The following is a 5,272-nucleotide window of genomic DNA, read 5'->3' on the forward strand; positions in this document are numbered from 1 at the left end:
GCAGCATGCCCTCAACACTCAGACCCTCCATAGCCAGGTCTCCACATGGGTTTGGGTCCATCTCCCCACAGCCACCACTGCACCACTGCTCCCTGCGTGGCTGGCACACAGCCATCTGGACACGTTTTTGGAGCCAGGGACTTGGCTCGATGGTGCAGCAGTTGCATGCAGCATTGCACCTTCCCCCCCCCCTTGCAGAGCCATGGGGGTGCTGATGTCAAGGCGGCAGACAGTGGAGAAGGTGCAGAAGGTCAGCTTGGCCATGTCAGCCTTCAAAGACGGGCTGCAGGAGCAGCCAGCAGCGCGGCGGCGGGCGGAGGCTGGGGGCATGTGCTGAGGGACGCTGGAGCAGACAGTGCAAGAGGGAGAGGAGGAAGTGCCCATGGGGCCCTCACAGCCAGAGGAGGGCAGCGCCAGCAAGGCCGCGTGGGAGCGGCTGCAGGACGGCCGGGGTGTGGAGCCGGAGGAGTTTGACCGAGCCAACAGGCTCACGCCACCCGCCTTCATCCGGCCACAGCGGGAGCTGCATGATGACGAGCCACTGGACATCAGCTTGGAGCAGCAGGAGCAGGTGAGCAGCTGAGCATGGGGCAGGGGTAGGAGGGAGGAGGCCAGGGCTGGAGACACGCAGGGGGTCTGCAAGCATCCACGGTGCCCACCAGGCAGTGACAGCCTCCTCGGTGTTGGCTGTGTGCCTCCAGAGGCTGGAGGCAGGAGCATTGCTCTGCATGTTTGTCCATGCAAGCCCTATGGACCAGCCTGACCATCCACACCTACAACCCTCACGGCCCAGCTGATCTACAACCCCATAGCTTATCCATGCACACCTGTGATCCTACAGCCCAACCACACCTGCAACCCTACCCAACCATCCACCCACAACTACAGGCACACATCCCAGCAAACCTACAACCTTGCAGCTTCTCTGTCCATGCCTACAACCAGCCAACCCACAGATCAAAACTTCCATCCACCCACACCCACAGCCCTATAGTCCAGCCAGCAGTGGATGGACTATGCATGGACACAGTCCATCCATACATATGGCCCTACAGCCATATCCATTCTTCCTATGGACCCATACCTACACCATTAACCCTACCTGGCCAGCAAGCCAGCCATGACCCCACCACCCACCTGTTGACTGTGTCACCACCTCAAAAACCTGCCCTCCCATCCCCTTGACACCCCTACACCCATCCCCACCTGTGATGTGGTGCCCCCACGTTGGGGAGCACCCACGCTGCCTCTCTGAGCAGGGTGCTGAGCCGTAGCTGCCCATCGCTCCGCAGATCCTCAGTGATGAGATGTGTGAGATCTGCGAGGTGTGGACAGCCGAGAGCCTCTTCCCCTGCCGCATCTGCAGCCGGGTGTACCACGATGGCTGCCTGCGCCGCATGGGCTACCTGCAGAACAACAGTGCTGTGGAGGTGATGGAGACTGCACACACCGAGACTGGATGGAGCTGCTACTACTGCGTGAGTGCCCATAATGAACACCAGCAGAGTCCCATGTCATGGCCTGCTCCAGGGTGCTGGGGCTCTTGCTGCTCCTCGGCTCCTGCCATCCACCCTGACAGGGAGCTACCAGGGGACTAGAATGTCTTCCAGTAACTAAAGGGGGCTACAGGAAAGCTGGGGAGGGACTCTTTGTCAGGGGCTGGAGTGATAGGACAAGGGGGAATGGCTTTAAACTAAAAGAGGGGAGATTTAGATTAGATATAAGGAAGAAATTCTTTATTCTGAGGGTGGTGAGTTATTGGCACAGGCTGCCCAGAGAAGCTGTGGATGCCCCATCCCAAGGCCAGGCTGGATGGGGCTTTGGGCAACCTGGGCTGGTGGGAGGTGTCCTGCCCATGGCAAGGGGGTTGGAGCTAGATGATCTTTAAGGTCCCTTCCAACCCAAACTATTCTGTGATTCTATGACACTGACCCCTCCCCACCTCCCCACAGTGGTCATATGCTAACGCCCACCCCCGTCTTCACCCTCTAGGACAACCTCAATCTCCTGTTGATGGAGGAGGAGATGTACAGCCTGATGGAGACTTTGCGGCAGTGCAAGATCATTCCAGGTGCAGACCCTCCCCGTGGCAGGATGGGCTGAGCCCTCACTCACCCCTCATGCAGCCCTTGGGCTGAGGGTGTCACCGCTACCCTGACCATCAGAAGGTAAGAGCTCTGCTAAGGGTGGCAGCCTTGGGTCCCCCGTCGCAGTCGAGGAAGCAGGGGAGGTGAGAGGGATTCATGGCACTCCCAGATGCCCGGGGAAAGGCTGGTGAAAGGGATGCCCCAAATCTTCCCCCACAGAGACCTGCCTGATGCTGGATGACTTCCTGCACTACAAGCACCTGGTGCACAAGCAGCAGTTTGAGCGGCCCATGGGGGAGGCACAGGAGGAGCGGGCCACCCTGCAGTTCTCTGCCCTGGACCCCAACAAGAAGGGGCAAATCAAGTGGCTGGATTTCCTCTCCCACGAGTCTATCCAGCTGCTGCAGAAACTCCTGCCGCAGGTATGGCTGCGGTGCTGTGGTGGTTTTACCGTGCTAGGCAGCTGAATACCACAACCGCTCTCTCACTCCCCCTCCTTAGATGAGGAGGGGAAGAAGTAAAGGAAAGAACAACTCACGGGTTGAGATAAGGATGATTTAATTAAAGGGGAGAAAAAAAATAATTATTAAGGAAAGATTATTATTAATTAAACAATTTAACTAAACAATTTAACTAAATAATTAACAATTTAACTAAAGGGGGAAAAAAAAGGAAAGGGGAAAAGGGAGGGGGAAAGGGAAAACTAAACAAAACAAGTAAAGGCTATGTGGAAGTGCAGAGGAAAGAAATTACTCTCTATTTCCCACAAATGAGCGATGCTTGACCACGTCCTTGAAGCAGGGCCTCAACGCACGTAGCCGGTGTTCGGGAGGAGGACAGACGTTTTCCCAACGAGAGCCCACCCCTCCCCTCTTCCTCCTTTTTCCACCTTTTATTGCTGAGTGTGACATCATATGGTATGGAATATCCCTTTGGTTGGTTTAGGTCAGCTGCCCTGGTGATGTTTCTTTTCTCACATCTTTGCCCACCCCTAGGGGAGTTAGAGAGAGTCCTGATGCTGTGCCAGCACTGCTCAGCAGCAGACACAACACTGGTGTGATACCACTGCTGTTTTAGCTACAAGTGCAGAGCACAGCACTGTATGGGCTGCTGCAGGGAAAGTTAACATCCCAACCCGACCCAGTACAAGTGCCAGGGCTGGGGCATCCATTGCAACTTGCTCATGACCCTGCAGCTTTGCCCAGATCTTCCCCGGCTGGTGAAGGGGGTCCCCAAACCTGGCATGAGTGCTCCTTGTTCCCCTCTCCGACCCCAGAACTCCCTTCTGCGGCTGCTGACGGCCAAGGAGTGTGAGTGGGCATGCGTGGCCTTCCCAGCGCTGGACCAGGACAGCGATGGCTTCATTGGGGAGAACGAGTGCCACAAGACCCGGCACGCCTGGTTCCGCAAACACCAGAAGGAGACGCCGTCCTGCAACGTCAGGTACGGAGATGCCCACAGAGGGGCAACCTCGGTGTGGAAAAAGGCTGCAGCCCTTCCCTCGCACCGTACACCCGCTCCCCGCCGGCCACGGGGATGAACAGCGCCCTGCTTTCCTGCAGCATCAGCCATGTGGGGCCCATGTCAGAGAGCAGCCCTGCCAGCAGCAGCAAGAGCCAGGAGAAGACCCTGCTGGCTGTGGAGCAGGAGGAGGCCAGGTGAGGTGGCCGCTCTGGAGGGCGGCGTGCACCCCGTCTTGGAGAAGGGAGTGGAGGGGCAGTGGGGTGGGCATCCCGAAGCCCTCCCCATTGGGGGCTCCAGGGGGTGGCGGTGTGACAGCATCATCCCTGCAGGTGCGTCAACTGGTCCAGCTTCTTGCGGGAGAACGTCGCCTACATCCTGGCCGCCTGCCCCAACAGCGCTGCTGTCCACCTGCAGCCACCAGCCTAGCCCCCTCCTGCCTGCCCGCCCACCCCGGCACCATCTTGGCTGACGATGCCTTCCCCATGGGGGGAGCCCCGTTGTCATGGTGACCTGCCCCACATATCCCATTGGCTGAGGGAAGCCCTGCCCCCTTCACCCTGCCTGCCAATCCCGCGTGGCTCCCCACTGCCTGCCGGTGGGGAGCCAGATGCTGATTGGCTGGCGGGGAAGACGCCGCTCTGCTTTTCCCCCTGCCTCCACGTCAGATTGGCTGGGAGGTGCCCGAAAAGGATGGGTGGTGGGCTGTGATTGGCTGAGAGAGGCCTGAGCAGGTGCAGTCCTGGAGAGCTCTGATTGGCTGGGGAGAAGCAGGATGGTACCTTGGTGCCCCGGAGGCCCCCTCAGCAGGAGGCCTCTGTCCCTGGAGGCCCTGGGGTGCAGAGGCTCCCCACTGCGGGGAGGCCATCCCCACCCCACCATGCTCATATCCCTGGGGCCCCCAGGGCAGCCACCAGCAGCCTGGGAGCTGCCGCCCACCTCCTGCAGCCACAACTTGGGAGCGCACAAGGGGATGGGTTGCTCCATCCTCCGTCCGCAAGGAGGAGGCTTCATAGGGCAGGGGCAAAGAAAGAGGCCACGAGGCAGGAGGGAAGGCACAGAGGAGCAGGATCCCCTGCAAACCTCACCCCATGCGCACCAGGGATGGAGGCCAGGCCCCTCCAACCCACACCCACAACCGTGTGGTGGCTCCCACCTGGCAGGGATGTGCCACCACCATGGCCTCACCGCCACCTCCCCAGCTCAGGCAATGGAGGCACCATCCCCCTCGGCTCCCCCTGCCCAAGCCAGTGCACTGCTCCCCACTTCAGGGACTCCCTCCCTTTCAAGCTGTGAGACAATCTCAGAGTTTCAGGTTATATGTGAGGCCAGGAGATGCGCCAGTGCCACGGGGGCATTTCAGGTGCCGGGTCTGAGGTGGGGCACGGGTGGGCTAGAGCCATGGCTGGAATGAGCAAGCAGCCAGGGATGGGGCATCACAGCCTCCACACTGTACTGGGAAGTGTCCATTAAACAGCTGTGTCCAGCCACCCTCTGGCTGCCGATTGTACGAGGCACACGCCACAGCCACAGATGCCAAGTGGTGCCCACCTGCCTTCTCCCTGGGAGTTTTTTGGGGACCCCACTGCTGCCTGATGTGTTGAACATCCTGCCTTGGGCTCAGGTTCACTGTCCCATCAGGCAGGCTGGACCTCGTGTCCCCAAGAGTCCCACAGCAGTGATGGATGGAGGAGCTTGTGCCTGGAGAGAGACATCAGCCCTGT

At 59.4% G+C, this 5,272-nt stretch overlaps 1 pseudogene across 1 annotated transcript; it reads left to right on the forward strand.

Annotated features, from left to right (window-relative positions):
* The first annotated feature begins 202 nt into the window (after nucleotides 1-202).
* On the forward strand, nucleotides 203-5,022 carry LOC308184942 (PHD finger protein 24-like; annotated as a pseudogene). Its single transcript, XR_013956143.1, has 7 exons — nucleotides 203-571; nucleotides 1,293-1,478; nucleotides 1,993-2,071; nucleotides 2,307-2,509; nucleotides 3,364-3,530; nucleotides 3,650-3,745; nucleotides 3,881-5,022. The product of XR_013956143.1 is annotated as a PHD finger protein 24-like (transcript).
* The last annotated feature ends 250 nt before the right edge of the window (nucleotides 5,023-5,272 follow it).

Source organism: Anser brachyrhynchus, assembly GCF_964034855.1.
Source record: "Anser brachyrhynchus genome assembly, chromosome: W".
Taxonomy (NCBI): Eukaryota; Metazoa; Chordata; class Aves; order Anseriformes; family Anatidae; genus Anser; species Anser brachyrhynchus.